Genomic DNA, 10,813 nt, shown 5'->3' with positions numbered 1-10,813 from the left:
TTATAGTTGGGAATCTTAAAACTTTTTTCAGCTAATAGAACAGGTAAGCAAAGCATCAATAATGAAAGAGAAAATCTGAACAACTCAAGGAACAAACATATTAATTGAAATATATAAAAATAGTTCATTAAAAAACAGCTGAATACACATCATTTCCAAGTGCACATATTCTGAACCCTATAAAAAAACATCTCAAGATACTTAAAAGAATTGAAGTCATAGAAATTATCTTCTATGAACATTACAGAATGGACGTAGATATAAATGACAGAAAGATTTATGAAAACTTCCCCAATATTTAGAAATTGAACTTCCAAACAAACCACAGATTTAAGGAAAAGTAGAAGGAAACATGGAAACTATTTTGGATTGAATAAAAATGGAAAACACACGTGTCAAAATTTGTGGAATACATCTAAGGCAGTGCTAAGTGGGAGACTTCTAGCATTAAAGCCTTAGAAAAGAAAGTTCTCAAATCAATGACATAATCTTTCAAGTTAGTTAACAAGACATAAGCACAGCAAGGTAACAACAAAGGAAGCAGAAGGAAGGAAATTATAAAGGTTACAGTAGAAACCAATAAAATTGAATATAGAGGAAAAAATCAATAAAATCAAAAGATATTTTTTGAAAAGCTCAAAAAATTGATAAACATCCAGTCAGAATGAGAAAGAAAAAAAAATTGCCAATATTAGGAATGGAAAATAGCTCATCACTACCAATACTATAGTCATTAAAAGGACAATAAAGAAATATTGCAACTTTATGTCCATAAATTCAACAACTTAGATACAATGGGAAAACTCCTAGGAAGACACAAACTTGCAAATTTCATACAGAAAGAAACGGATAACCTGGGAAATCCTGTATTTATCTTAAAAATAGATTTTTAGTAAAAATTTTCCAGCAACAACTGAACTCACAGCCCAGATAACTTCACTGGTGAATTCTGAGACAGAAATAAGAAAGAAATAAGACCAGGGGCGCCTGGGTGGCTCAGTGGGTTAAAGCCTTGGCTTCGGCTCAGGTCATGATCTCAGTGTCCTGGGATCGAGCCCCATATTGGGCTCTCTGCTCAGCAGGGAGCCTGTTTCCTCCTCTCTCTCTGCCTACCTCTCTGCCTACTTGTAATCTCTCTCTGTCAAATAAATAAATAACATTTAAAAAAAAAAAAAGAAAGAAATAAGACCAATTATACAGAAGAAAGAAAGAAATAAGACAAATTATGCAGAAATAACACCAATTCTGTATAAATTCTTCCATAAAATAAAGGAAAATGACATACTTCTCCACTCATTTACCAAAATTAACCAAGGACATTACAAGAGAGAGAGAAAGAAACCTAAATATCAGTAACTTTGATGAACCTAGAGGCAAAATTCTTTAACAACATATTAACAACTCAAATTCAGTGTGTTTTAGTGTAATGGAAAATATAGATATCAACAGAAGAGGAAGATGTTCCAGAAGTAGATCCACACAGGTATGATCAATTGGTTTTGGAAAAAATTTAAAAAAATTATATGTGGAAAATAATAATGTTTTTTATTTTTTAAATAAATTTAATAATAATAAAATAATAAAAATAAATAAAAATAAGAAATAAGAAATAATAAAAATAAATAAAAATTTAGTAATATTTTTATTTTTTAAAATAAATTATAGACTAATTCGCATTCATATTACATACTGATTCATATATTGCAAACATATGAAAATTTATTCAAAATGGATCAAAGACTTAAGGGAAAACTCAAAATTGTAAAACTTATAGAAGAAAAGATAGTGGGATGTCTTTAGGACCTTGGGCAGGGCAGTGCTTTTTTTAGATATGATTGCAATGCATGATCCATAAATGAAAATACTGACAAATTGAACATCTACTCTTGACACTGTGAAATGAATCAAAGGTCATGACACAGACAAAGGGAATATTTGCAAAATACTTTTCTAGTAAATGACATACCTCTAGAATGTTTATAAACTACTCAAAAATCAATAATGAGGAAAATCTATTTTTTTAAAGATTTTTATTTATTTATTCGACAGAGAGAGATCACCAGTAGGCAGAGAGAGAGATAGAGAGAGGGGGAAGCAGGCTCCCTGCTGAGCAGAGGGCTCCATGCGGGACTCGATCCCAGGACCCTGAGATCATGACCTGAGCTGAAGGCAGCAGCTTAACCCACTGAGCTCCCAGGCACCCAGAAAATCTAATTTTTTAAGTACAATGTATTTGAATAGACTGCTCACCAAAGAATATATGTGAATGGCAAATAAACATATGAAAAGATGTTCAATGTCAGTAATCATTAGATTAATCATTCAGATTAAAACCACAAGGAGATACCACTACATAACTATTATGATGGCTATTTTTTTTTTCGAAGTAAAATTCATGAGTACTAATTTCCCATCTGGTTGATAAATTAGAGTCACAGGGCTGACCCCTAAAGCAAAATATCTTCCTTTATAGAAACAGTGTTAAATATAAAACCATAATATAAACTTGACAAATTTCTTAAACATTTAAGTTTTTTTTATAATGTAACAATTATTACTGATAAAATAAGTTTTTATTCATAATTGAAATTATGTTCCTTATACAAGTCTACTTCATTGTATTGTGCTTTGCTTTATTGCACTATGGTGTTTTGTTGTTGTGTTTTGTTTTGTTCTTACAATTTAAAGTTTTATGGCAGCCTTGCATTGGCCAAATCTTTTGATGTCACTTTTTTCCCATAGCATTTCTTTTCTTCCTGTCTCTGTGTCACATATTGTCAATTCCTGCAATATTTTAAACTTTTTAATTATTATTACACTTGTCATGCTGATCTATAATGCTATTATGTTATTATTGTAATTGTTTTGGGGTACTATGAACTGCACCCATGCAAGATGGCAAAATTAATTCATAAATGTGTGTGTTGACTGCTCTACCCATCAGCCATTCTCCCATCTCTCCCTGTCCTCAAATTTCCCTAGTCCCTAAGACACAACAATATTGAAATTGAGCCAATTAATACCTGTACAATGATACAATGGCTTTTAAATGTTCAAGAAACCAAGAGTTCTATGTCTCTCACTTTAAATCAAAAGCTAAAAACGATTAAACTTAGTGAGGTAAATATGTCATAGACCAAAAATTAGGCTTCTTGGACTAAATAGTTAGCCAAGTTGTAAACTCAAAGGAAAAGCTCCTGAAGGAAATTAAAAGTGCTGCTTCAGTGAACACATGAATGATAAGAAAGTGAAACAGCCTTATTGCTGTTATGGAAAAAGTTTAAGCTGTCTGTATAGAAGATCAAACCAGCCATAACATTCCCTTAAGCCAAAGCACCGTCCAGAGCAAGATCTTAACTCTCTTTTGATTCTTTTATTTTAATTAAGTTTTTAAATTTTAATTACAATATAGTTAACAGTGTTATATTAGTTTCATCTGTACAATATAGTGATTCAACAGTTCCATACATTAATTACTCTGTATTCATAAGTGTACTCTTTTTTTTATTAAGTTCGATTAACCAACATGTAGTACATCATTAGTTTTTGATGTAGTGTTCGATGATTCCTTAGTTGTGTAATACCCTGTGCTTATCAGATCACATGGCCTCCTTAATGTCCATCACCCAGTTACCCCATCACCCCACTCCCCTCCATCCTGCAACTCTGTTTCCCATAGTTGAGAGTCTCTCATAGTTTGTCTCCCTCTCTTATTTCTTCCCATTCAGTTTTCCCTCCCTTCCCTAATGGTCCTCTGCACTATTCTTATATTCTACATATGAGTGAAGCCATATGATAATTGTACTCTTTAATCCCTATCGCCTATTTCATCCACCTACCCACCAACCTCCCCCCTGGTAACCATCGGTTTGTTCTCTACACTTAAGAGTCTGTTTCTTGGTTTGTCTCTCTTCTTTTTTTGTCTTTGCTTATTTTTTTGTTTCTTAAATTCCACTTACAAGTGAAGTTATATGGTATTTGTCTTTCTCTGACTGCCTTATTTCACTTAGCATTATACTCTCTAGCTCCATTCATGCTGTTGCAAATGGCTAGATTTCATTCTTTTTTATGACTGAAAAATATTCCGTTGTATAAATAGACCACATCTTCTTTTGCATTCAGTAATTGATGAGGACTAGGGGCAGCTTCCATAATTGGGCTATTATAAATAATGCTGTTATAAACATAAAGGTATATGTATCCCTTTGAATTAATGTTTTTGTATTTTTTGGTAAATACCAGTTATGTGATCACTGGATCACAGGGTGGTTCTATCTGGAACTTTCTGAGGAACCTGTTTGCATTCTCACCAACAGTGCATGGGGGTTCTTTTCTCTCCACATCTTCATCAATACTTGTTGTTTCTTGTTTGTTTATTTTTTTAAATTTTAGCCAGTTTTTATTTTAATTTTAATTCTCTCTAATTCTGTGACAGTTGAGACAAGCAAGGAAGATACAAAGAAAAAAAATTGAAGTAAGCAGATGTTGGTTCATGAAGTTTAAGGAATGAAGCCATCTCTAAAACATAAAAGTACAAAATAAAGCAGCAAATGTTGATGTAGAAGCTACAGCAAGTTACCCAAAAGAACTAGCTAAGATAATGAAGGTGGCTAGACTATACAATAGACTTTCAGCACAGATGAGAGGGACTTATAATGGAAGAAGATGGCATCTAGACATAGCTAGAGAGGAGAAGTCAAATGCTTGATTTCCAAGCTTCAAGACAGGCCAGCTCTCTTGTTAGGGGCTAATGCAGCTGGTGACTTTAAGTTTAAGCCAACATTTATTCATCATTCTGAAATCCTAGTGCCCTTCAGAATTATGCTAATCTACTCTTCCTGTGCTCTATGAAGCCTAGATGATAGTACATCTGTCCACAATATGATTTATTGAATATTTGAAGCCTGCCCTTGAGAACTATTGGTCAGAAAAACAGATTCCTTTGAAAATTTATTACTGCTGACTGACAATGCACTGATCACTTCAAACCTCAGAGGGAGATGTACAATATTCATGTAGTTTTCATGCCCACCAACACATCATCTATTCTGCAACTCATGTATCAAGGAGTCATTTTAACGTTCAAGTCTTATTTAAGAAAAATATTTTGTAAAGCTATAGCTGCCGTAGATAGTAATTCTTCTGATGGATCTGGGAAAAGTAAATTGAAAGCCTTTGGAAAGTATTCATCATTCTAGATGCCATTAAGAAAATTTGTGATTTGGGTGCCTGGGTGGCTCAGTTGGTTAATCAACTGCCTTTGGCTCAAGTCATGATCCCAAAGTCCTGGGATCAAGTCCTATATCGGGTTCCCAGTTCATAAAGAGTCTGCTTCTCCCTCTGATCTTCTCCCCTCTCATGCTCTCTCTCACTGTCTCTCTTTCAAATAAATAAATAAAATCTTTTTTAAAATAGCTGTGATTCATGGAAAGAGGTCAAAATACCAACATCAGCAGAAGTTTGGAAAAGCTTCATTCCATCCCTCATGGGTGACTTTGAGAAGTGCAAAACATCAGTGGAGGAAATAAATGTAGAAATGGTAAAAACAGCAAAAGAACTAGAATTAGAAGCAGAGCCCAAAGATGTGACTGAATTCTTGCAATCTCATGACAAAACTTGAACATAGGAGGAGGGACTTCTTATGAATGAGCAAAAAAAAAAAAAAAAAAAGTGATTTCTTGAGATAGAAACTACTCCTGGTGAAGCAGTGAAGATTGTTGAAATGACAACAAGGGATTTAGAATACGACATAAACTTAGCTAATAAAGTAGCATCAGAGTTTGAAAAGATTAATTTCAATTTTGAAAGAAGTTCTACCATGGATAAAATGCTACCAAACAATATAGCATGCTGTAGAGAAATTGCTTTCAAAGGAAGACTCAACAATGTAGCAAACTTCATTGTTGTCTTATTTTAAGAAATTGCCACAGTCACCCAAACCTTCAGCAACAACCACCCTGATAAGTCAGTAGCTATCAACAACAAGAGGCTCCACCAGAAAAATGATTATGAGTCTCTGAAAGCTGAGATGGTCACTGGCACTTTTGACAATAAATTATTTTTAAATTAAGGTAAGTATATTGGTTTTTATAATGCTACTGCATGCTTAGTACTACACAGTGTAAACATAAGTTTAATGTGCACTAGTGAACAAAAAAGCCATTCGATTCACTTTATTGTGATAGTCATTTTATTGCAGTGGTCTGGAACCTGAACCTACAACATCTCCTCAGTATGCCTGTATAAAAGAAACTGTGTCTTCATTAACTGTAAGCTAATAGCATTATAGTTTTGATTATTAGTTTGATTACTAATATGTTCTAGTTGTTAATCTACTATGGAATGATTCTGACATTTTTTATTCTAACCTGGTTAGAGTTTTATTCTCTTAGATACTCTAAAAATATCTTTGTATATCTTCAAATTGGCCTAGTGACCAAAAGATAAAAATCTTTCATTCTGGGGTGCCTGGATGGCTCAGTGGGTTAGGCCTCTGCCTTCAGCTCAGGTCATGATCTCAGGGTCCTGGGATCGAGCCCCACATCAGGGTCTCTGCTCAGTGGGGAGTCTGCTTTCTCCTCCCTCTCTGCCAGCCTCTCTGCCTACTTGTGATCTCTGTCTGTCAAATAAATAAATAAAATCTTTTTAAAAAAATCTTTCAGTCTGTTTCAAAATTTTTTTTCTATTTCAAATGATTGCCCATTTCTTTACTAAAGGTAGTAACACTGATACTAAATTATAGAAAATGTAATGGTGTTGTGGTTTCATATTCCATAGTAGATATTCCAAAACATGTAAAATATGCTATTTCTTTGCCATGTCATATAAAATGTAAAGCACAATTTTATATTACTTCTCAAATTGTGCTCTAAATAATCATCACACTAAATAATGCTTTATTTATTCATTTTTGGTTTTAGTATTATGTTATAGTAAAAAAGTGTTAGGAAGTAACCAATAAGGCAAATAACATTTACCAATTCCCACTCAACTAGCTAAGAGTTTGTAGTTAAAAGTAAAAAATATATTTTTAAGCTGGACTTATAATAGCAAATTTCAGTAAGATGGATATCAACAACACATACTGAAGTCATTTTAAGTCTTCATTTAAACAGATTATAGCAAGGCCAAGCAGTCTAGTTAAGTCATTTTAGACCTGCATATGATTAAGTTTCCTTCTTACTACACAGGGATTATAGGCTCTAACAAAACTGAATAAAATAGAATGTGAATAAGATTTATCATATATTTCAGGAAAAGTCTTTTGAACTAAGGGGAACTAAGGATTATTTCTCATCAAAGGTTCAATTATAAAGCTAAAGATCATAATGTGAAATGTGATCTTTTGATTAATATTTTTCATATAACTCATAATCAGATTAAAAGTTGGCATTATTTTTAGATATCTGAAATGTAGGCCTCAGATTTTTGTTATTTAAAATGATCAGTTAAAAAAAAATCTTTGCTTAATCTTATCACATTTCTGTAAGTAACTGTTACAAATGAAAATTTCTTCCCCATTGCTCAAAAAAGTATGGTTAGCTTCCTAATTCACATTGAAATTTTATTTGAAAAGAAACAAATGGTTATTATTGTAAAAGTCTGTGTATTTCAATCATCCAAAACCTTACCAGTAGACTGATATTAGCAAAAGAGTGTTGCCTTTTAGAACTTTCAATTTAATTCAATTTATTTTCTAGTTTTAAAAATATATATTTTTTTTTTTTGGAAATGAATGCTATTCTGGTTCTAAGGGAAATATGGCACTCAAATTTTTCTACTTCCTGGAAGTTGTATAAGACAACAAAAAACCAAACAAATGAACAAATTAAAAAAAAATCCAAAATCATATATCTTAGGTGAAACTTGGAAACAAACAAACAAAAACTCAAAACTATGTTTAAGTGCAACCAAAATAAGTGAGATCAACAAAATATATACAAGCCATTACAAACAGTGCTCAGAATCAGACTGTGGAAGAGCCTAACATTATCAGAACTCAAAACCCAGCAGTGAATATTCATTTTTCATAAAGAGATACCCTCATCCTAAATGTTAGCCTTAATTATACAAAATAGATAATGGACAAAATATGTAATTTATGATTTCATTCATATGAAGGTCAAAACAGTCAAAACAATTATTTGGTGATAGAAGCCATAGTAGTGGTTACCCAAGGGATATTTATTGACTGGGTAAGACATGAATGAGACATTTAGAGTGCTGTTAATGTTCTATATCTTAACCTAAGTGATGGTTTCATAGACTCATCTAGCTCTCCACTTGAGGTTTGTGTTTGAGATGTGTCTCTCTCCCTATATTTATTAATAGGGAAGGTGTGTATGTCCTTGAATAAAAAAAAATAATCCAGGATACATTGTTATGTGAAGAAAGGAAGGTACAAGATGATGTTTATGACATGCAGTGTTTGTGTAGGAAAGTAACAAAATGAGAATATATGTTCATTTTCACTTGAATTTGCATAGGATGGATACATAAGAATCTATAAATGTTATTAGTTGTAGGAAGTAGAGGAGTGGATGTGGAACTGAGGCAACAAAGAGATGAGATGACACTTGCCATGTATTGCTTTAACACCATTTGACTTTGAACAAGGTTAATATATTCCCAATTTTAAAAATATTTTTTCATACATGCATGTTGCAAAGATGAAAACAATAGAATTATTTATTTGTTACATTTGTTCCTCAAAATTGCTCAAATTCAAAGTTGTCTTTTCTTTTGTGTAAAATGTTGCCTTCTTTGTAAAGAATGGTGCCCTCCATTTAGATCATCCCAACCTGTCCCTAATGGCATTAAATATATACAAATTTGTCATTAAGTTCTGAACAGGAGAGAGAGAGATGCTTCTCTAAGAAAAGACATGGGCTAAATGTTTTGAGATGCAACACTTAGTATTTATTTTGACACTGCCTAGCTGCCACTGCTGAAACACCTTCATACCTTCTAACGAATGTTCAATTCCATGATCACTTTTCTGGTGGGGTTCATGAGCCACTTAGAGTTCCATCTCAGCTTTCTATTCAGAGCATCACTTTTCCATAGACCTCTTACAAGCTCTGTGTTTTCTAATTCAGTCATTTGAAGGATATTTTGCTGTCAATGATTTATAGTAACTTCACAAAAATGATGCAAAGTAGTGGACATTTTCTAAAACAAAATTATTTTTGCCAGTGGCAATGTTTCCATTTTTGTGGTTAGTTCATGTGAGTCTGACTTTCATTTGCTGCTTTGGCTTCTGCCACTTAGCAACACTCGGTCTTCAGGTTCAGGTGTGCCCATATCAACTATTTAATAACAAAACTGGAAGGGAATTTGAAAGGTCTTACCAATATTTACATGGGGCTTCCCCATAACTTTCTTCACCAAAGATGAATGTCCTTGTGTCACAGGAACTTTTATTTTTATTTAAAGATGAAAAATTGAGGGACAGAGAAGTTAAATGATGAGAAGTACTCCTGGAATCAGAATCTGACCTCAGGTTTGAGGGCCACTAGTCCACTGAACTCTACCCCGGCATATTTATTCTGAAAATACATCTGGCCTAGCAACTCTGCTCAGAGGCCTGAAGTATACTCCTGTTAAATGTTTTAAGAGTGACTTAAATTTGGTAGGGAAGAAAGTAAAATAACACCACTGACTTGATGCAAGCAGTTAATTCTTGCTGAAAGTTGATCACAGAGCATGGACATGGCAATTGACAATCTTGCAAAGTGCGCATGACCACGAGCTTACGTGATTGTGTTAAGAAACCAAGAACTTTCTTTTTTGCTATTACTATTTGCTAACATGTGTTTCTTACTGAGTTTCCATTAGAGTGTAAATGTGTTTTGGAAAGCATGTTTTTTTAATTTTTTTTTTTTTTTTATAAACGTATAATATATTATCAGCCCCAGGGGTACAGGTCTGTGAAGCATGCTTTTTAACTCTCATCTTTGGGTGACTCATGATTAATTTAAAGAGTTGTTTTTTGTTTTCTTTTTATTTCGGGTAAATATTTGAGGTCTTACAGTGACTTATAACATTTTTGCAGTTAAATAGCATGGGAAAATGAAGCTATTTATTTTTGTACACAAGAGAAAAGATCTACAGGGATGTCTAAAATGTCTTATGGACATACAGGATTAACAAGGGGAAAAGGTACAGGGTAGCAGTTACATAAGCCTGAAAGGAGTGGAGCACTGTTGTCAGGAGGCCAGTTTCTGGAAATCTATCCTGAGTTTCCACGCTTTAATAAATTTGCAAATTACAGAAGGAAGCTTGTAATGGTGGAGGCATTACATGGAGTCATGCAGAGTAAAGAATATGCAGGGAATTAGAAAAGAACACTTGAGTTTGAGGTTTAGTTCTGCTACCATTAGCAATGTGACTCTGGCCTGTCATCTAGATTAAGATTCCTTGTCTGTATCTCTAAGGCAAGTGAATGTGAATCATTCTTATGGTCCTTTTCAGCTCTTGTATAGGAAAAAGCAAGTCTTTCCACTTACAGTTACATATCTGACACTGATTATAATTAAAAAACTGGATTTTGAGATGCTGGATAAATTAAGATTGGTATTAACACACTGAGGATGTAGTTAAGGGCATTTAGGAGCTAGCAGACCAAGGATCTATAGACACCAGGCTTTGAAGCAGTCAGTGAACTTTGAGCAAATTTATGCCTTTCTCTAGGGATTAGGTTTATTTTCTCCATATGCCAGGTGAGCTAGATGGTCCCTGAGTTTTCCATCAGCAATAACATTCATTATTCTCTTTGCCTTCTTCCAGTAAAATAACCCAAGGAAATACAACT

The sequence above is a fragment of the Mustela lutreola genome, chromosome 6 (assembly GCF_030435805.1).
Source record: "Mustela lutreola isolate mMusLut2 chromosome 6, mMusLut2.pri, whole genome shotgun sequence".
NCBI classification, from domain to species: Eukaryota; Metazoa; Chordata; class Mammalia; order Carnivora; family Mustelidae; genus Mustela; species Mustela lutreola.
This window is presented reverse-complemented; position numbering follows the sequence as displayed.